This window comes from Bombina bombina, chromosome 4 (assembly GCF_027579735.1).
Source record: "Bombina bombina isolate aBomBom1 chromosome 4, aBomBom1.pri, whole genome shotgun sequence".
NCBI classification, from domain to species: domain Eukaryota; kingdom Metazoa; phylum Chordata; class Amphibia; order Anura; family Bombinatoridae; genus Bombina; species Bombina bombina.
The window spans coordinates 616,381,445-616,404,651 of record NC_069502.1 but is presented as its reverse complement, the minus strand read 5'-3'; the positions used below and the strand labels follow the sequence as shown (position 1 = coordinate 616,404,651).

General features: G+C 42.1%; 1 protein-coding gene across 2 annotated transcripts in view; it reads right to left on the bottom strand.

The window, feature by feature from the left end:
* The window catches only part of KATNA1 (katanin catalytic subunit A1), a 359,770-nt gene that overhangs the window by 177,394 nt on the left and 159,169 nt on the right, over positions 1-23,207 (bottom strand). The window lies entirely within an intron of this gene.

Below are 23,207 nucleotides of genomic sequence, written 5' to 3'. Positions count from 1 at the left end.
AGAGAAAGGAAGTAACACAAGGTACCAGAGGTTTATATAAAAAGAAACTCGGATACAGGGCAGGCCGTGGACTCACTGTGTCAATAAATAAATACATTTATCAGGTAAGCATAAATTTTGTTTTCTTTCTAATGACACGGTGAGTCCACGGATCATTATCAATTACTGTTGGGAATCAATACCCAAGCCAGAGGACACAGATGATAAGGGAGGGACAAGACCGGAACCAAAACAGAAGGCACCACTGCATGAAGAACCTTTCTCCCAAAAGAAGCCTCAGCCAAGGCAAAAGTATCGAAATTTATAGAATATGGAAAAAGTGTGCAAAGATGACCAAGTTGCAGCCATGCAAATATTTTCCATAGAAGCTTAATTTTTGAAGACCCAGGAAGAAGAAACAGCCCTGGTAGAATGAGCCGTGATTTTCTCAGGAGGCTGCTGTCCAGCAGTTTCATAGGCCAAGCGAATTATACTCTTAAACCAGAAAGAAAGAGAAGTAGCCATAGCTTTCTGACCCTTACGTTTCCCTGAGAAAACGACAAACAAAGCAGATAACATCTTAATCTCTAAAGAATGCATAGGCTCAAACGGAGCCTGCTGAAGAACCTTAAGAACAAGATTAAGACTCCAGGGAGGAGTAACAGGTTTGAACACAGGCCTGATTCTGACCACGGCCTGACAAAAGGATTGCACATCTGGCACATCCGCCAGCCGTTTATGCAATAATATAGACAAGGCAGATATCTGACCCTTTAAAGTACTTGCCAGCAACCCCTTTTTGAAGCCTTCCTGGAAAAAAAACAAAATCCTAGGAATCATGACTCTATTCCACGAGAACCCCTTGGATTCACACCAGAACAGATATTTGCGCCATATCTTATGGTAAATCTTTATAGTCACAGGCTTACGAGCCTGGATCAAGGTCTCAATGACTGACTCTGATAAACCGCGCTTAGATCAAGCGTTTAATCTCCAAGCAGTCAGCTTCAGAGAAACAAGATTTGGATGAAGGAAGGGCACTTGAAGTAGAAGGACCTTCCTCATAGGAAGCCTCCAATATGGAAGAGATGACATCTCCACTAGGTCTGCATACCAGATCCTGCGAGGCCACGCCGATGCAATGAGAATTACTGACGCCTTTCTCCTGTTTGATTCCAGCAATGACTCGTGGAAGGAAAGCGAACGGAGGAAATGGGTATGCTAGACACAAATTCCAAGGAACCGCCAGAGCATCTATCAGTACAGCCTGAGGATGCCTTGACCTCGACCTGTACTTCGGAAGTTTGGCATTCTGTTGAGATGCCATGAAATCCTACTCTGGCTGTCACCATCAGAGGATCAAGCTGGAAAACACCACCGGATGGAGTTCCCACACCCCCGGGTGAAAGGTCTGTCTGCTCAAAAAGTCCGCTTCCCATTTGTCTACTCCTGGAATGTGGATCACAGATAGAAAGCAGTTGTGGGTCTCCGCCCACTGAATAATCTTGGACACCTCTGACATGGCCAAGGAACTCTGAGTTGCTCCCTGATGGTTGATGTAGGTCACGGAGGTTATGTTGTCCGACTGGAATCTGATAAACCGGGCTGAAGCGAAGTGAGGCCAGACAAGGAGAGCATTGAAGATTGCCCTCAGCTCTAGGATATTTATGGGAAGAACTGACTCCTCCTGAGTCCATAGACCCTGAGCCTTTAATGAGCCCCAGACTGCTCCCCAACCCAGCAGGCTGGCATCCGAGGTCACAATCACCCAGGTAGGTCTGCAGAAGCAGGTTCCCTGAGAGAGATGATCCTGAGTCAACCACCAGAGAAGAGAAATTCTTGTCTCCTGATCTAGCACCAAATCGCGGAGTAAATCTGCATAATCCCTGTTCCATTGCCTGAGCATACATAACTGCAGAGGTCTGAGATGCAACCAAGCAAACTGAATGATGTTCATGGCAGCTACCATCAGACCAATTACCTCCATACATTGGGCCACTGACGGCCGAGGAGAGGCCTGAAGGGCAAAGCAAGAATCGAAGATCTTTGATTTCCTGATCTCTGTCACAAATATTCTCACTGATATGGAATATATTATTGTTACCAAGAACACTACACTTGTAGCTGGAATCAGGGAACTTTTTTTCCAAATTCACCTTCCATTCGTGGAAGCAAAGAAAAGACAACAAGATCTCCATATGAGAATTTGCTTGATGAAAAAATGGTGCCTAAACAAGAATGTCGTCCAGATATGATGCCACTGCAATGCCCCGTGACCGGAGAACCGCCAACAGAGCCCCCAGGATCTTTGAGAAAATTCTGGGAACCGTGGCAAGGTCGAATGAAAGAGCCACAAACTGGAAGTGCTTGTCTAAGAATGTGAACCTCAGAAACTTGTGATGATCCCTGTGGATGGGAACATGAAGGTACGCATTCCTTTAGGTCCACAGTTGTCATGAACTGACCTTCTTGAACTAAGGGAAGAATGGAACGAATAGTTTCCATCTTGAAAGACAGTACTCTGAGAAACTTGTTTAGACTTGAGATCTAAATTGGCCTGAAAGTTCCCTCTTTTTTGGGAACCACAAACAGATTGGAGTATAATCCCAGATCCTGTTCCTGCATTAGAACAGGAACTATCACTCTCAGGACGGAAAGATCCCAAAACACAATGTAAGAACGCCTCTCTTTTTATCTGGTCTACCAATAATCTTGAAAGGAGGAACCTGCCCCTGGGAGGAAAAGACTTGAACTCTAGCTTGTATCCCTGGGACACTATGTTTACCGCCCAGGGATCTGGAACATCCCAAATCCAGGTTTGAACGAAGTGAGAAAGTCTGCCCCCACAAGATCTGGTCCGGATCGGGGGCAGGCCCTTAATGCTGACTTTGATTCACTTGCAGGCATCTTAGATCGCTTCCCCTTGTTCCAAGACTGATTGGGCTTCCAGGAAGACTTGGCCTGCTCCAGCTTGGAAGAGGAAGACTTACCCCTAAAGTTTCAAACGGAACGGAAATTACTCTGAAGCCCCTTCTGTCTATTTCTCTTATCTTGAGGGAGAAAATGTCCATTTCCTCCAGTAATATAAGAAATAATTTCCGCCAATCCCGGGCCAAACAAGGTCTTACCCTTTAAAGGAATTGCCAGAGTTTGGACTTAGATGAAACATCCGCAGACCAGGATTTCAACCATAAAGCTTTGCTAGCTAGAACAGCAAAACCAGATATTTTTGCTCACAACCTAATGACTTGCAGGGATGCATCTGTGATGAACAAATTGGCCAATTTAAGAGCCTTAATCCTATCTTGGATTTCTTCAAGAGGCGTATCTGTCTGAATAGAATCAGATAAAACATCAAACCAGTAGGCCACTGCACTGGTGACAGTGGCAATGCACACCGCCAGTTGCCATTGTAAACCCTGGTGAACAAACATTTTCTTTAACAAAGGCTCCAACTTCTTATCCATAGGATCCTGAAAGGAACAGCTATCCTCTATAGGGATAGTGGTTCTCTTAGCCAAAGTGAAAATTGCCCCTTCCACCTTGGGAATCGTCTGCCAAGACTCCTTAATAGAGTCAGCTATTGCAAACATTTTCTTGAAAATTGGAGATGGAGAAAAGGGATTCCAGGTCTCCCCCACTCCCGAGTAATAATCTCTGTAGCCCGGTCTGGTACAGGGTAAACCTCCTGCGCGGAGGGAACGTCAAAGTACTTACCGTATTTAGCTTACTAGACTTCTTAGGATTGACTACGACAGTCGTATCAGTCATCCAATGTAGCTAAAACCTCCTTTAAGCAACAGGCGGAGGTGTTCCAGCTTAAACCTAAATGATACAACTTCAGCATCAGAAGCAGGAATTACACTGTCAGAATCTGAGATTTCACCCTCAGACGCCACTGAAGTGAGTTCCTCATCAGATTTTTGAGCAAGGGAAACTTGGCTAGCTATAACCTGATCAGAAACCTTGCTTGCTGATTCCTTAAACTTCCTCTTGCGCTTCCCCTGAATCACCCTGGGTAAAGCAGACAGCGCCTCACATACAGCTGAAGATACATGAGTAGCAATGTCTTGTAAAGAAAATTCAATTGGATTATGAGAGGAAATGCAGGGCATTTCATGTGTTGTACACTCTAGTGACGCTTAGTTGCAGCATAACTGGTTTAGGAGACCCCTGAACAGCATCCGCCTTATCTAAGGGTGGCTCAAGTTCAAAAATCTTATCTCTATAACACAATGTTATCTCAATACAAGTAGAACAAAATGGTACTGGTGGTTCCACCTGGGAATCAATAACACAACTAACATGCAACAATTTGCACAGCCTCTTGTTCCATCTTGTTTAAAAATGAATAAAGGTTGCTTTTATTTTACTTAAGCAGCCTTTTAATGTTACTGTGCCTTTAAATATTTTTAATGTTACTGTGCCTTTAAATATGGAATTTGAGAGGATAACAGATATACTATACTATACCCCAGGCAATCCACTACACCTCAGCACTTTAACTGAGGCGCCTACCTGACCTGCTGCCTGGAAACTATTATACCAACGGTAGCTTAACTGAAGGAACCTGCTGAACTCCGGAACTGCTATCTGTCGTCTGAGCCCGACAATATCGAAGCAGCCGACAAGAATGCCACAACCGGAAGTAATAGTGCTAAACTCTCTCCTCAGAGAGACTATAAGCGCACCAAACAACTGCCGCCTATGAAATACCCGCCCCTAGTCTTTTGTCTGGTGCCGTCCCGGTAGTCGGAAGATAGTTATGTTGAAAAAAACTGACTTAAATAAAGATCCGTAATTACAAGGATCTGTGTGTCACACAAACCACACAGTACAATAAGTCCTGCCCGTAATCATACTGGAGCTAGGAACACAATCTGAGCCACCAATAACCAAGGTCCCACAGTGCCTGCAAACTGCCTTATATTAACCCTAACTAGGATTAAATAAAATGTCCCCTTAGAGGGACAGTGTACCCAAATGTTTTATTTTGTGATTCAGATAGAGCATGCAATTTTAAGCAACTTTCTAATTTACTCCTATTATCAAATTTTCTTCATTCTCTTGGTATCTTTATTTGAAATGCAAGAATGTAAGTTTAGATGTCGGCCCATTTTTGGTGAATAACCTGGGTTATTCTTTCTGATTGGTGGATACATTAATCCACCAATAGAAAAGTGCTGTCCAGAGTTCTGAACCAAAAAAGAAGCTTAGATGCCTTCTTTTTCAAATAAAGATAGCAAGTGAACTGAGAAAAATTGATAATAGGAGTAAATTAGAAAGTTGCTTAAAATTGCATGCTCTATCTGAATCACAAAAGAAAAAAATTGGGTTCACTGTTCCTTTAAGAGAACATTTTATTTAATCCTAGTTAGGGTTAATATAAGGCAGTTTGCAGGCACTGTGGGACCTTGGTTATTGGTGGCTCAGATTGTGTTCCTAGCTCCGGTATGATTACGGGCAGGACTTATTGCACTGTCTGAATCACGAAAGAAAAAAATTGGGTTCAGTTTCCCTTTAACAATAAAATGGAGCTAGCTGCTCAAGTGCCAGAATTTTTCTTACCCTGAAAGAAAAAATTAAACATGGCACTTACCTGAAATTCAGTCTGTCCGGCAGCAGGACAGTACACCCGGTTTGAGAGGCTGATTCTTCTCACATGGACCTGTGAAAAATGAAAGACTGAGTAAACTTACACAGGCTTTCAGATTAGGGCAGCAAAAATTATTGAGAAAGCACAGTAAGGATTGTACCTCACAAGTTCCCAATTGCTTAAAAGCCACCACTGCCCTACTGAAGAGACTAACGTGGACCAGGCTAGACACCAGAACAGAGTTAACCTACTCTGTTATTAAAATAATAAAAACTTGATTGTAGAAACTTCTATCAGACACTGAAAACTTTACCACCTCCTTGCAACGTAGGCAAAGAGAATGACTGGGGAATTGTGGGGAGGGGAGTGATATTTAACAGCTTTGCTGTGGTGCTCTTTGCCTCCTCGTGCTGGCCAGAAATGATATTCCCAAAAGTAATTGATGATGATCCGTAGAATCACTGTGTCATTAGAAAGAAAAGACAATGCAATAACACTTAGTCTTAACTTCAAATGAGTTGATTTTTTCTAACAAATTTCAGTTATGTCTATTTCCACTCCTCCTGTATCATGTGACAGTCATCAGTCAATCAGAAATGCATATATGTATATTCTGTGAATTCTTGCACATGCTCAGTAGGAGCTGGTGATTCAAAATGTGTAAATATAAAAAAAAACTGTGCACATTTTGTTAATGGAAGTAAATAGTTTGCTCTATCTGAATCATGAAAGTTTATTTTTCACTTGAGTGTCCTTTTAAATTACATCTCTACCATATTGAAGAGTTACATCTTAACCCCTTAACGACCAACGACGTATGGGGTACGTCCTGCAAAAAAATGCAGTTAATGACCAAGGACGTACCCCGTACGTCGTTGGTCTTTGAAAGCCCTGGAAGCGATCCTGATCGCTTCCAGCCGCTTTCATGTTATTGCAGTGATGCCTCGATATTGAGGCATCCTGCAATAACAGTTTTGAGCAGTCCGATGCAGAGAGAGCCACTCTGTGGCCCTCTCTGCATCGGCCATTGATCGCAGTATTCGTTGGTGGGTGGGAGCTTACCAAGGGAGGCGGGTGGGCGGCGATCAATGGAGGAGGGGGGCAGGATCACGTGTGGGGTGCGTGCCAGAATGCGCGCGCGTGCACGGGAGCGCGCATGCACGAGGGTGGGTGCGCGCGTGTGCGGGTGGGAACCCTACACTATGGAACATGGAGGAGATATAAGTGGGAGAGACTCAGTGGGATAAATAAATAAAATTAGTAATCTGGGAGAGGGTTGGGGGTTGTGGGGGGGCAGCTACACTACAGAAAATAGTTTTTTTTTAAAAATAAAAATAAACCAAAACGTTTTTAATTTGAAACTGGGTACTGGCAGACAGCTGCCAGTACCCAATATGGCGCTCAATAAGGCAGGGGGGGGGGGTTAGAGAGCTGTTTGGGGGGGGGGATCAGGGAGGTTGGGGGCTAAGGGGGGATCCTACATAGCAGCATATGTAAATATGCTCAAAAAAAAAAAAAAAAGATAGCTTTTATTTTAGTACTGGCAGACTTTCTGCCAGTACTTAAGATGGCGGGGACAATTGTGGGTTTGGGGATGGAAGAGAGCTGTTTGGGAGGGATCAGGGGGTGTGATGTGTCAGGTGGGAGGCTGATCTCTACACTAAAGCTAAAATTAACCCTGCAAACTCCCTACAAGCTACCTAATTAACCCCTTCACTGCTAGCCATAATACTCGTGTGATGCGCAGCGGCATTTAGCGGCCTTCTAATTACCAAAAAGCAACGCCAAAGCCATATATGTCTGCTATTTCTGAACAAAGGGGATCCCAGAGAAGCATTTACAACCATTTGTGCCATAATTGCACAAGCTGTTTGTAAATAATTTCAGTGAGAAACCTAAAATTGTGAAAAAAAAAAAAAAATTTTTAATTTGATCGCATTTGGCGGTGAAATGGTGGCATGAAATATACCAAAATTGGCCTAGATCAATACTTGGGGTTGTCTACTACACTACACTAAAGCTAAAATTATCCCTAAAAGTTCCCTACATGCTCCATAATTAACCCCTTCACTGCTGGCCATAATACACGTGTAGTGCGCAGTGGCATTTAGCAGCCTTCTAATTACTAAAAAGCAACACCAAAGCCATATATGTCTGCTATTTCTGAACAAAGGGGATCCCAGAGAAGAATTTACAACCATTTGTGCCATAATTGCAGAAGCTGTTTGTAAATAATTTCAGTGAGAAACCAAAAGTTTGTGAAAAAATTAGTAAAAAAGTGAACAATTTTTTGTATTTAATCGCATTTGGCAGTGAAATGGTGGCATGAAATATACCAAAATGGGCCTAGATGAATACTTTGGGATGTCTACTAAAAAAAATATATATACATGTCAATGGATATTCAGAGATTCCTGAAAGATATTAGTGTTCTAATGTAACTAGCGCTAATTTTGAAAAATAATGGTTTGGAAATAGCAAAGTGCTACTTGTACTTATTGCCCTATAACTTACAAAAAAAGCAAAGAACATGTAAACATTGGGTATTTCTAAACTCAGGACAAAATTTAGAAACTATTTAGCACGGGTGTTTTTTGGTGGTTGTAGATGTGTAACAGATTTTGGGGGTCAAAGTTAGAAAAAGTGTGTTTTTTTTCATTTTTTTCCTCATATTTTATATTTTTTTTTATAGTAAATTATAAGATATGATGAAAATAATGGTATCTTTAGAAAGTCCATTTAATGGCGAGAAAAACGGTATATAATATGTGTGGGTACAGTAAATGAGTAAGAGGAAAATTACAGCTAAACACAAACACCGCAGAAATGTAAAAATAGCCTTGGTCCCAAACGGACAGAAAATGGAAAAGTGCTGTGGTCATTAAGGGGTTAAGCAAAATTCTAATACAGTGACATGTACAAATTCCAGCTGTGGAGCATCTATAAAGAGGGCATTTTAAATTGTGTAACTTAAAGGGACACTGAACCCAATTTTTTTCTTTTGTGATTCAGATAGAGCATGCAATTTTAAGCAATATTTACTCCTAGTATCAAATTTTCTTCATTCTCTTGGTATCTTTATTTGAAATGCAAGAATGTAAGTTTAGATGCCGGCCCATTTTTGGTGAATAACCTGGGTTATTCTTGCTGATTGGTGGATAAATTCATCCACCAATAAAAAAATGAGTTCCAGAGTTCTGAACCAAAAAAGAAGCTTAGATGCCTTCTTTTTCAAATAAAGATAGCAAGTGAACGAAGAAAAATTGATAATAGTAGTAAATTAGAATGTTGCATGCTCTATCTGAATCACAACAAATTTGGGTTCAGTGTCCCTTTAAATGTATTTTAAAGAGCATGTTGTAACATTTGTTGTTTTATATTAAACAGTTCCTCTCTTACTTTAAACCAAGGTCTTCCACAATAATAACCATAAATAAATAAAAAACAGAATTTATGCTTACCTGATAAATTACTTTCTCCAACGGTGTGTCCGGTCCACGGCGTCATCCTTACTTGTGGGATATTCTCTTCCCCAACAGGAAATGGCAAAGAGCCCAGCAAAGTTGGTCACATGATCCCTCCTAGGCTCCGCCTACCCCAGTCATTCGACCGACGTACAGGAGGAAATATGCATAGGAGAAACCATATGATACCGTGGTGACTGTAGTTAGAGAAAATAATTCATCAGACCTGATTAAAAAACCAGGGCGGGCCGTGGACCGGACACACCGTTGGAGAAAGTAATTTATCAGGTAAGCATAAATTCTGTTTTCTCCAACATAGGTGTGTCCGGTCCACGGCGTCATCCTTACTTGTGGGAACCAATACCAAAGCTTTAGGACACGGATGAAGGGAGGGAGCAAATCAGGTCACCTAAATGGAAGGCACCACGGCTTGCAAAACCTTTCTCCCAAAAATAGCCTCCGAAGAAGCAAAAGTATCAAATTTGTAAAATTTGGCAAAAGTGTGCAGTGAAGACCAAGTCGCTGCCTTACATATCTGGTCAACAGAAGCCTCGTTCTTGAAGGCCCATGTGGAAGCCACAGCCCTAGTGGAGTGAGCTGTGATTCTTTCAGGAGGCTGCCGTCCGGCAGTTTCATAAGCCAATCGGATAATGCTTTTAAGCCAAAAAGAAAGAGAGGTAGAAGTTGCTTTTTGACCTCTCCTTTTACCAGAATAAACAACAAACAAAGAAGATGTTTGTCTGAAATCTTTAGTAGCCTCTAAATAGAATTTTAGAGCACGGACTACGTCCAAATTGTGTAACAAATGTTCCTTCTTTGAAGCTGGATTCGGACACAAAGAAGGTACAACTATCTCCTGGTTAATATTTTTGTTGGAAACAACTTTCGGAAGAAAACCAGGCTTAGTACGCAAAACCACCTTATCTGCATGGAACACCAGATAGGGCGGAGAACACTGCAGAGCAGATAACTCTGAAACTCTTCTAGCAGAAGAAATTGCAACCAAAAACAAAACCTTCCAAGATAATAACTTAATATCTACGGAATGTAAGGGTTCAAACGGAACCCCTTGAAGAACTGAAAGAACTAGATTTAGACTCCAGGGAGGAGTCAAAGGTCTGTAAACAGGCTTGATTCTAACCAGAGCCTGAACAAACGCTTGAACGTCTGGCACAGCTGCCAGCCTTTTGTGAAGTAAAACAGATAAAGCAGAGATCTGTCCCTTCAGAGAACTTGCAGATAATCCTTTCTCCAAACCTTCTTGTAGAAAGGATAGAATCTTAGGAATTTTTATCTTGTTCCATGGGAATCCTTTAGATTCACACCAACAGATATATTTTTTCCATATTTTATGGTAAATTTTTCTAGTTACAGGCTTTCTGGCCTGAATCAGAGTATCTATTACAGAATCTGAAAACCCACGCTTTGATAAAATCAAGCGTTCAATCTCCAAGCCGTCAGTTGGAGGGAAACCAGATTTGGATGTTCGAATGGACCTTGAACAAGAAGGTCCTGTCTCAAAGGTAGCTTCCATGGTGGAGCCGATGACATATTCACCAGGTCTGCATACCAAGTCCTGCGTGGCCACGCAGGAGCTATCAAGATCACCGAAGCCCTCTCCTGATTGATCCTGGCTACCAGCCTGGGAATGAGAGGAAACGGTGGGAATACATAAGCTAGGTTGAAGGTCCAAGGTGCTACTAGTGCATCTACTAGAGTCGCCTTGGGATCCCTGGATCTGGACCCGTAGCAAGGAACCTTGAAGTTCTGACGAGAGGCCATCAGATCCATGTCTGGAATGCCCCATAATTGAGTTATTTGGGCAAAGATTTCCGGATGGAGTTCCCACTCCCCCGGATGGAATGTCTGACGACTCAGAAAATCCGCTTCCCAATTATCCACTCCTGGGATGTGGATTGCAGATAAGTGGCAGGAGTGATCCTCCGCCCATTGAATTATCTTGGTCACTTCCTCCATCGCCAGGGAATTTCTTGTTCCCCCCTGATGGTTGATATATGCAACAGTCGTCATGTTGTCTGATTGAAACCTTATGAATTTGGCCTTTGCTAGTTGAGGCCAAGCCTTGAGAGCATTGAATATCGCTCTCAGTTCCAGAATGTTTATCGGGAGAAGAGATTCTTCCCGAGACCATAGACCCTGAGCTTTCAGGGGTTCCCAGACCGCGCCCCAGCCCACCAGACTGGCGTCGGTCGTGACAATAACCCACTCTGGTCTGCGGAAGCTCATTCCCTGTGACAGGTTGTCCAGGATCAGCCACCAACGGAGTGAATCTCTGGTCTTTTGATCTACTTGAATCGTCGGAGACAAATCTGTATAATCCTCATTCCACTGTCTGAGCATGCACAGTTGTAATGGTCTTAGATGAATTCGTGCAAAAGGAACTATGTCCATTGCTGCAACCATCAATCCTATTACTTCCATGCACTGCGCTATGGAAGGACGAAGAACAGAATGAATTACTTGACAAGAGCTTAGAATTTTTTATTTTCTGACCTCTGTCAGAAAAATCCTCATTTCTAAGGAATCTATTATTGTTCCCAAGAAGGGAACTCTTGTTGACGGGGACAGAGAACTTTTTTCCTTGTTCACTTTCCATCCGTGAGATCTGAGAAAGGCTAGGAGGATGTCCGTATGAGCCTTTGCTTTTGACAGAGACTACGCTTGAATCAGGATGTCGTCCAAGCAAGGTACTACTGCAATGCCCCTTGGCCTTAGAACCGCTAGAAGGGACCCTAGTACCTTTGTGAAAATTCTCGGAGCAGTGGCTAATCCGAATGGAAGTGCCACAAACTGGTAATGCTTGTCCAGAAAAGCGAACCTTAGGAACTGATGATGTTCCTTGTGGATAGGAATATGTAGGTACGCATCCTTTAAATCCACCGTGGTCATAAATTGACCTTCCTGGATGGTGGGAAGGATCGTTCGAATGGTTTCCATTTTGAACGATGGAACCCTGAGAAATTTGTTTAGGATCTTGAGATCTAAAATTGGTCTGAATGTTCCCTCTTTTTTGGGAACTATGAACAGGTTGGAGTAAAACCCCATCCCTTGTTCTCCTATTGGAACTGGATGAATTACTCCCATCTTTAACAGGTCTTCTACACAATGTAAGAATGCCTGTCTTTTTATTTGGTTTGAAGATAATTGAGACCTGTGGAACCTTCCCCTTGGGGGTAGTTCCTTGAATTCTAGGAGATAACCTTGAGAAACTATTTCTAGTGCCCAAGGATCCTGAACATCTCTTGCCCAAGCCTGAGCAAAGAGAGAAAGTCTGCCCCCCACCAGATCCAGTCCCGGATCGGGGGCCATCCCTTCATGCTGTTTTGGTAGCAGTGGCAGGCTTCTTGGCCTGCTTACCCTTGTTCCAGCCTTGCATCGGTCTCCAGGCTGGTTTGGGTTGTGAAGTATTACCCTCTTGCTTAGAGGATGTAGAATTAGAGGCTGGTCCGTTTCTGCGAAAGGGACGAAAATTAGGCTTATTTTTAGCCTTAAAAGACCTATCCTGAGGGAGGGCGTGGCCCTTTCCCCCGGTGATGTCTGAAATAATCTCTTTCAAATCAGGACCAAACAGTGTTTTACCCTTGAAAGGGATGTTAAGCAATTTTGTCTTGGAAGACACATCCGCTGACCAAGACTTTAGCCAAAGCGCTCTGCGCGCCACGATAGCAAACCCTGAATTTGTCGCCGCTAATCTAGCTAATTGCAAAGCGGCATCTAAAATAAAAGAGTTAGCCAATTTAAGTGCTTGAACTCTGTCCATAACCTCCTCATACGAAGATTCTTTATTGAGCGACTTTTCTAGTTCTTCGAACCAGAAACACGCTGCCGTAGTGACAGGAACAATGCATGAAATTGGTTGTAGAAGGTAACCTTGCTGAACAAACATCTTTTTAAGCAAACCCTCTAATTTTTTATCCATATGATCTTTGAAAGCACAACTATCTTCTATAGGGATAGTAGTGCGTTTGTTTAGAGTAGAAACTGCCCCCTCGACCTTGGGGACTGTCTGCCATAAGTCCTTTCTGGGGTCGACTATAGGAAATAATTTTTTAAATATAGGGGGAGGAACAAAAGGTATGCCGGGCCTTTCCCACTCCTTATTTACTATGTCCGCCACCCGCTTGGGTATAGGAAAAGCATCGGGGGGCACCGGAACCTCTAGGAACTTGTCCATCTTACATAATTTCTCTGGAATGACCAAATTGTCACAATCATCCAGAGTAGATAATACCTCCTTAAGCAGTGTGCGGAGATGTTCTAATTTAAATTTAAATGTTACAACATCAGGTTCAGCTTGTTGAGAAATTTTTCCTGAATCTGAAATTTCTCCCTCAGACAAAACCTCCCTCCTGGCCCCTTCAGATTGGTGTGAGGGTATGTCAGAACAGTTATCATCAGCGTCCTCTTGCTCTTCAGTGTTTAAAACAGAGCAATCGCGCTTTCTCTGATAAGTAGGCATTTTGGATAAAATGTTTGCAATAGAATTATCCATTACAGCCGTTAATTGTTGCATGGTAATAAGGATTGGCGCACCAGATGTACTAGGGGCCTCTTGTGAGGGCAAAACTGGTGTAGACACAGAAGGGGATGATGCAGTATCATGTTTATTCCCCTCATTTGAGGAATCATCTTGGACAATATCATTATCTGTGGCATCATTGTCCCTACTTTGTTTGGACACTATGGCACAATCATCACATAAATTTAAATGGGGAGAAACCTTGGTTTTCATACATATAGAACATCGCTTATCTGATGGTTCAGACATGTTAAACAGGCTTAAACTTGTCAACAAAGCACAAAAACAAAATTTATGCTTACCTGATAAATTCATTTCTCCTGTAGTGTGGTCAGTCCACGGGTCATCATTACTTCTGGGATATTATCTCCTCCCCTACAGGAAGTGCAAGAGGATTCACCCAGCAGAGCTGCTATAAAGCTCCTCCCCTCTACGTCACCTCCAGTCATTCGACCAAAGGACCAACGAGAAAGGAGAAGCCCAAGGGTGTAGTGGTGACTGGAGTATAATCCAAAAAATTTTAAGCCTGCCATAAAAAACAGGGCGGGCCGTGGACTGACCACACTACAGGAGAAATGAATTTATCAGGTAAGCATAAATTTTGTTTTCTCCTGTTAAGTGTGGTCAGTCCACGGGTCATCATTACTTCTGGGATACCAATACCAAAGCAAAAGTACACGGATGACGGGAGGGACAGGCAGGCTCTTTTATACGGAGGGAACCACTGCCTGAAGAACCTTTCTCCCAAAAACAGCCTCCGAAGAAGCAAAAGTGTCAAATTTGTAAAATTTGGAAAAAGTATGAAGAGAAGACCAAGTTGCAGCCTTGCAAATCTGTTCAACAGAAGCCTCATTCTTAAAGGCCCAAGTGGAAGCCACAGCTCTAGTAGAATGAGCTGTAATTCTTTCAGGAGGCTGCTGTTCAGCAGTCTCATAGGCTAATCGTATTATGCTACGAAGCCAAAAAGAGAGAGAGGTAGCCGAAGCTTTTTGACCTCTCCTCTGACCAGAATAAACGACAAACAGGGAAGACGTTTGACGAAAATCCTTAGTTGCCTGTAGATAAAATTTCAGGGCACGGACTACATCTAGATTGTGTAGCAGACGTTCCTTCTTCGAGGAAGGATTAGGACACAAAGATGGAACAACAATCTCTTGATTGATATTCCTGTTAGTGACCACCTTAGGTAGGAACCCAGGTTTAGTACGCAGAACTACCTTGTCTGAATGAAAAATCAGATAAGGAGAATCACAATGTAAGGCAGATAACTCAGAAACTCTTCGAGCCGAGGAAATAGCCATTAAAAACAGAACTTTCCAAGATAACAACTTGATATCAATGGAATGAAGGGGTTCAAACGGAACACCCTGTAAAACATTAAGAACTAAGTTCAAACTCCATGGCGGAGCAACAGTTTTAAACACAGGCTTGATCCTAGCTAAAGCCTGACAAAAAGCTTGAACGTCCGGAACTTCTGACAGACGTTTGTGTAAAAGAATGGACAGAGCTGAAATCTGTCCCTTTAAAGAACTAGCAGATAACCCCTTTTCTAAACCTTCTTGTAGAAAAGACAATATCCTTGGAATCCTAACCTTACTCCATGAGTAACTCTTGGATTCGCACCAATATAAGTATTTACGCCATATTTTATGGTAAATCCTTCTGGTAACAGGCTTCCTAGCCTGTATTAAGGTATCAATAACTGGCTCAGAAAAACCACGTTTTGATAAAATCAATCGTTCAATTTCCAAGCAGTCATCTTCAGAGAAGTTAGATTTTGATGTTTGAATGGACCCTGGATCAGAAGGTCCTGTTTCAGAGGTAGAGACCAAGGCGGACAGGATGACATGTCCACTAGATCTGCATACCAAGTCCTGCGTGGCCATGCAGGCGCTATTAGAATCACTGATGCTCTCTCCTGTTTGATTCTGGCAATCAATCGAGGAAGCATCGGGAAGGGTGGAAACACATAAGCCATCCCGAAGGTCCAAGGTGCTGTCAAAGCATCTATCAGAACCGCTCCCGGATCCCTGGATCTGGACCCGTAGCGAGGAAGCTTGGCGTTCTGACGAGACGCCATGAGATCTATCTCTGGTTTGCCCCAACGTCGAAGTATCTGGATGAAGTTCCCACTCCCCCGGATGAAAAGTCTGACGACTTAAGAAATCCGCCTCCCAGTTCTCCACTCCCGGGATGTGGATTGCAGACAGGTGGCAAGAGTGAGACTCTGCCCAGCGAATTATCTTTGATACTTCCATCATTGCTAGGGAGCTTCTTGTCCCTCCCTGATGGTTGATGTAAGCTACAGTCGTGATGTTGTCCGACTGAAACCTGATGAACCCCCGAGTTGTTAACTGGGGCCAAGCCAGAAGGGCATTGAGAACTGCTCTCAATTCCAGAATGTTTATTGGAAGGAGACTCTCCTCCTGATTCCATAGTCCCTGAGCCTTCAGAGAATTCCAGACAGCACCCCAACCTAGAAGGCTGGCGTCTGTTGTTACAATTGTCCAGTCTGGCCTGCTGAATGGCATTCCCCTGGACAGGTGTGGCCGATAAAGCCACCATAGAAGAGAATTTCTGGTCTCTTGATTCAGATTCAGAGTGGGGGACAAATCTGAGTAATCCCCATTCCACTGACTTAGCATGCACAATTGCAGCGGTCTGAGATGTAGGCGTGCAAAAGGTACTATGTCCATTGCCGCTACCATTAAGCCGATCACCTCCATGCATTGAGCTACTGACGGGTGTTGAATGGAATGAAGGACCCGGCCTGCATTTTGAAGCTTTGTTAACCTGTCTTCTGTCAGGTAAATCTTCATTTCTACAGAATCTATCAGAGTCCCCAAGAAGGGAACTCTTGTGAGTGGAAAGAGAGAACTCTTCTTTTCGTTCACCTTCCATCCATGCGACCTTAGAAATGCCAGTACTAACTCTGTATGAGACTTGGCAGTTTGAAAGCTTGAAGCTTGTATCAGAATGTCGTCTACGTACGGAGCTACCGAAATTCCTCGCGGTCTTAGTACCGCTAGAAGAGTACCCAGAACCTTTGTGAAGATTCTTGGAGCTGTAGCCAATCCGAATGGAAGAGCTACAAACTGGTAATGCCTGTCTAGAAAGGCAAACCTTAGATACCGGTAATGATTTCTGTGAATCGGTATGTGAAGGTAAGCATCCTTTAAATCCACTGTGGTCATGTACTGACCCTCTTGGATCATGGGCAAAATTGTTCAAATCGTTTCCATCTTGAACGATGGAACTCTTAGGAATTTGTTTAGGATCTTTAAATCCAAGATTGGCCTGAAAGTTACCTCTTTTTTGGGAACTACAAACAGATTTGAGTAAAACCCTTGTCCTTGTTCCGACCGCGGAACTGGATGGATCACTCCCATTAATAAAAGATCTTGTACGCAGCGTAGGAACGCTTCTTTCTTTATTTGGTTTGTTGACAACCTTGACAGATGAAATCTCCCTCTTGGGGGAGAGGATTTGAAGTCCAGAAGGTATCCCTGAGATATGATCTCTAACGCCCAGGGATCCTGAACATCTCTTGCCCAAGCCTGGGCGAAGAGAGAAAGTCTGCCCCCTACTAGATCCGGTCCCGGATCGGGGGCCCTCGATTCATGCTGTCTTAGGGGCAGCAGCAGGTTTCCTGGCCTGCTTGCCCTTGTTCCAGGACTGGTTAGGTTTCCAGCCTTGTCTGTAGCGAGCAACAGCTCCTTCCTGTTTTGGTGCAGAGGAAGTTGATGCTGTTCCTGCTTTAAAATTACGAAAGGAACGAAAATTAGACTGTCTAGCCCTAGGTTTGGCTTTGTCCTGAGGCAGGGCATGGCCTTTACCTCCTGTAATGTCAGCGATAATCTCCTTCAAACCGGGCCCGAATAAGGTCTGCCCTTTGAAAGGTATATTAAGCAATTTAGATTTAGAAGTAACATCAGCTGACCAGGATTTTAGCCACAGCGCTCTGCGTGCCTGAATGGCAAATCCGGAATTCTTAGCCGTAAGTTTAGTTAAATGTACTACGGCATCTGAAATAAATGAGTTAGCTAACTTAAGGGTTCTAAGTTTGAGTGTAATCTCATCTAGTGTAGATGATTCAAGTGTCTCTTCCAGAGACTCAAACCAAAATGCTGCTGCAGCCGCGACAGGCGCAATACATGCAAGAGGTTGCAATATAAAACCTTGTTGAACAAACATTTTCTTAAGGTAACCCTCTAATTCTTTATCCATTGGATCTGAAAAGGCACAGCTATCCTCCACCGGGATAGTGGTACGCTTAGCCAAAGTAGAAACTGCTCCCTCCACCTTAGGGACCGTTTGCCATAAGTCCCGTGTGGTGGCGTCTATTGGAAACATTTTTCTAAATATCGGAGGAGGTGAGAACGGCACACCGGGCCTATCCCACTCCTTAGTAACAATTTCAGTAAGTCTCTTAGGTATAGGAAAAACATCAGTACTCGCCGGTACCGCAAAATATTTATCCAACCTACACATTTTCTCTGGTATTGCAACTGTGTTACAATCATTCAGAGCCGCTAACACCTCCCCTAGTAATACACGGAGGTTTTCCAGCTTAAATTTAAAATTTGAAATATCTGAATCCAATCTGTTTGGATCAGAACCGTCACCCACAGAATGAAGTTCTCCGTCCTCATGTTCTGCCGCCTGTGACGCAGTGTCTGACATGGCCCTAATATTATCAGCGCACTCTGTTCTCACCCCAGAGTGATCACGCTTGCCTCTAAGTTCTGGTAATTTAGCCATAACTTCAGTCATAACAGTAGCCATATCCTGTAATGTGATTTGAAATGGCCCCCCAGATGTACTCGGCGCTACAATATCACGCACCTCCCGAGCGGGAGATGCAGGTACTGACACGTGAGGCGAGTTAGTCGGCATAACTCTCCCCTCGTTGTCTGGTGAAATATGTTCAATTTGTACAGATTGACTTTTATTTAAAGTAGCATCAATACAGTTAGTACATAAATTTCTATTGGGCTCCACTTTGGCATTAGCACATATAGCACATGTATCTTCCTCTGAATCAGACATGTTTAACACACTAGCAATTAACTAGCAACTTGGAAATGCTTTTCAAGTAATTTACAATAATATGAAAACGAACTGTGCCTATAAGAAGCACAGAAAAAATTATGAGTTATAGCATCAAATCTTTGTAAGAAATATACAATTTTAGCAAAGGATTGTTCCCATTAGCAAAGGATAACTAACCCTGGCAGCAGAAAAAATACACAAATAAACGTTTTTTATCACAGTCAACTACACTCTTCACAGCTCTGCTGTGATGATTACCTCCCTCAAAAAAGGCTTTGGGGATCCCTGAGGTCTGTAGAGATGAACCGGATCATGCAGGAAGAAAATGAACCTCTGACTGAGTTTTTTGATGCGTAGTAAAAGCGCCAAAAATGGCCCCTCCCCCTCACACATAACAGTGAGAGAGATCAGTGAACTGCTTTAAATTAAACAAAACTATTGCCAAGTGGAAAAAATAGTGCCCAAAACATTTTTTCACCCAGTACCTCAGAGAAATAAACGTTTTTACATGCCAGCAAAAAAACGTTTAACCTCAATAAATTAATTGTTATTTAAAACCTATTGCAAGTCCCTGCAAATTAGGTTAAGTCTAAGCATACAGTATAAATCCAGTGAAGTACCATTCCCCAGAATACTGAAGTGTAAAATATACATACATGACAGCCTGATACCAGCTACATCTACTGCATTTAAGGCTGAGTTTACATTATAACGGTATGGCAGGATTTTCTCATCAATTCCATGTCAGAAAATAACAAACTGCTACATACCTCTTTGCAGATTAATCTGCCCGCTGTCCCCTGATCTGAAGTTTACCTCTCCTCAGATGGCCGAGAAACAGCAATATGATCTTAACTACTCCGGCTAAAATCATAGAAAAAACTCAGGTAGATTCTTCTTCAAATTCTACCAGAGAATGAATAACACACTCCGGTGCTATTATAAAATAACAAACTTTTGATTGAAGGTAATAAACTAATTAAATCACCACAGTCCTCTCACACATCCTATCTATTCGTTGGGTGCAAGAGAATGACTGGAGGTGACGTAGAGGGGAGGAGCTATATAGCAGCTCTGCTGGGTGAATCCTCTTGCACTTCCTGTAGGGGAGGAGATAATATCCCAGAAGTAATGATGACCCGTGGACTGACCACACTTAACAGGAGAAAAACGTTTTAAAATAAAACCGTTACTGTCACTTTAAATTTTAAACTGAACACACTTTATTACTGAATATGTGAAAAAGTATGAAGGAATTGTTCAAAATTCACCAAAATTTCACCACAGTGTCTTAAAGCCTTAAAAGTATTGCACACCAAATTTGAAAGCTTTAACCCTTAAAATAACGGAACCGGAGCCGTTTTTACATTTAACCCCTATACAGTCCCAGGAATCTGCTTTGCTGAGACCCAACCAAGCCCAGAGGGGAATACGATACCAAATGACGCCTTCTATAAGCTTTTTCAGTGGTTCTTAGCTCCTCACACATGCATCTGCATGCCTTGCTCTCCAAAAACAACTGCGCATTAGTGGCGCGAAATTGAGGCTCTGCCTATGACTAGAAAAGGCCCCCATCTGAAAAAGGTGTCCAATACAGTGCCTGCCGTTTTTTTTTTTTTTTAAAACAATCCCCAAGATTATAATAACTATTTAGAGTTATAATCTGCAAAATATGCTTAGCAAAGTAATCGTTTTAGCCCAGAAAAATGTCTACCAGTTTTTTAAGCCCTTATGAAGCCCTTTATTCTTTTACTTAATCTAAGAAAATGGCTTACCGGTCCCCATAGGGGAAATGACAGCCTTCCAGCATTACATAGTCTTGTTAGAAATGTGGCCAGTCATACCTCAAGCAGAAAAGTCTGCCAACTATTTCCCCCAACTGAAGTTACTTCATCTCAACAGTCCTGTGTGGAAACAGCCATCGATTTTAGTAACGTTTGCTAAAATCATCTTCCTCTTACAAACAGAAATCTTCATCTCTTTTCTGTTTCAGAGTAAATAGTACATACCAGCACTATTTTAAAATAACAAACACTTGATTGAAGGATAAAAACTACATTTAAACACCAAAAAACTCTTAACCATCTCCGTGGAGATGTTGCCTGTGCAACGGCAAAGAGAATGACTGGGGTAGGCAGAGCCTAGGAGGGATCATGTGACCAGCTTTGCTGGGCTCTTTGCCATTTCCTGTTGGGGAAGAGAATATCCCACAAGTAAGGATGACGCCGTGGACCGGACACACCTATGTTGGAGAAACATGCTTCCTCATCTACATTTAGATAAGGTATAGCTAGGGATCAGTCAACCATTTCATGTGACCTAAAACAAGTTAAAGGGACACTCAACTCAAAATTAAACTTTTATGATTCAGATAGAACAAGCAAAGTTAAACAACTTTCCAATTTACTTCATTTAACAAAAACATAATTTATGTAAGAACTTACCTGATAAATTCATTTCTTTCATATTGGCAGGAGTCCATGAGCTAGTGACGTATGGGATATACATTCCTACCAGGAGCGGCAAAGTTTCCCAAACCTCAAAATGCCTATGAATACACCCCTCACCACACCCACAATTCAGTTTAACGAATAGCCAAGTAGTGAGGTGATAAAATAAGGAGTAGAAAAGCATACATAAAGAGGAACTGGAAATATAATTGTGCTTTTATACAAAAATCATAACCACCATTTAAAGGGTGGGCCTCATGGACTCTTGCCAATATGAAATAAATTAATTTATCAGGTAAGTTCTTACATAAATTATGTTTTCTTTCATGTAATTGGCAAGAGTCCATGAGCTAGTGACGTATGTGATAGAAATACCCAAGATGTGGAAGTCCACAGAAGAGTCACTAGAGAGGGAGGGATAAAATAACAGCCATTTCCACCGAGAAATTAAATCCACACAATTTTTTTATTTTTTTTAAACTTAAATCAAAAGCAGTAGAATCAAACTGAGACATCTACCTGAATAACTTTTTCTACCAAAGACTGCTTAAGAAGAAGCAAATACATCAAAATGGTAAAAACAATAAAAGTATGCAACGAAGACCAAATTACCGATTTGCAAATCTGATCAACCGAAGCCTCATTCTGAAAAAGCCCAAAAAAAGGTGACTTAGTAGAATGAGCTATAAAACTCTGAGGTGGAGCCTGCCCTGCCTCCAAATAAGCTTTGAAAAACAAAAGCTTTAATCAAGATGCCAAAGAAATGGCAGAGGCTTCCAAACCTTTTCTGGAACCAGAAAAACAGCAAATAGACTAGAAGTCTTCTGAAATCCTAGTAACCTCGACATAGAATTATAAAGATCATACCACATCCAAAGAATGTAAAGAACTCTCAAATAATTCTTTAGGATTAGGACACAAAGACGGGACAACATATTCTCTACTAATGTTGTTCAAATTCACAACCTTAGGAAAAAAAGAAAATACATGTTCCTTAACACAGACTTATAAGCCTGCAACATAGCGATAACAACTGAGTCAGAGAAACCTCTATGACTCAACACTAATCAATTTCCATACCCCCAAATTAGTAATTTGAGATTATGATGGAAAAAATAGCCATCCGAACAGGATCCACATACCAAACCAGTGAGGCCATGCTGAAGCTATCAGAAACACATGACACTGTTCTAATATGATCTTGAAACTCACCTTTTGAAGAAAAAAACAAAAGCGGAAAGATGTAGTTGAAAAACCAAGACACTGCTAATGCATCCACCATCTCCACCTTAGGATCCCTGTACCTGAAAAGGTACCTGGGAAATTGAGAATACACATCTGTATAGACACCACTCTCCCAGATGTAAAGACTGACGACTGAGATGATCCACCTCTTAAATGTCTAAAATTGTAGAAAATAGACAGGAGATGAATTCCATCTAAGAACGTATTCAAGATACCTCTTAATTGCTAAGGAACTACGAGTCCCTATTGTTGATTGACATATACCACAGTTGTGATATTGAATGTCTGAAAGCAGAAAAATGAAAAAGTTCTCTCATAAAAGAGGCCAAGTCTGAAAGAGCTCTGAAAAATAGCACAGAGTTACAAAATATCGATTGGAAACCTCGCCTCTTGAAGTTTCCAAACCCCTTGTGCTGTCAAAAGACCCTCAGACAGCTCCATTTAGAATACAGTCCAGGAAGGACAAACAAAAGGAGGCCCCCTGAATAAAATGATGATAGACTAATCACCAAAACAGAGAGAGTAGAGTGTTTGGATTTAAAAATATCAACTGTGATATTTAAAAACAAACCCTGTATCATTGATTCAGTATGCAAATCAAAAAGAGATCTCAGATGAAAAACACGCAAAGGGAACCACACCCGATGCTGCAATTATGAGACCTAACAACCTCCATGCACATAGCCACTGAAAGAAATGTTCTAAACTGTAAGTTAGACAGGCTAATGCCACTTACAATTGACTTTTGTCCGATAAAGACAAAGACATGAACACAGAATCTACCTAGAAACCCAAAAAGAAGTGATCCTTGTCTGAGGAAACGCGAAACTCTTAGGTAAATTAAATCCTCTAACCATGTCTTGAAGAAACAAAAAAACTTA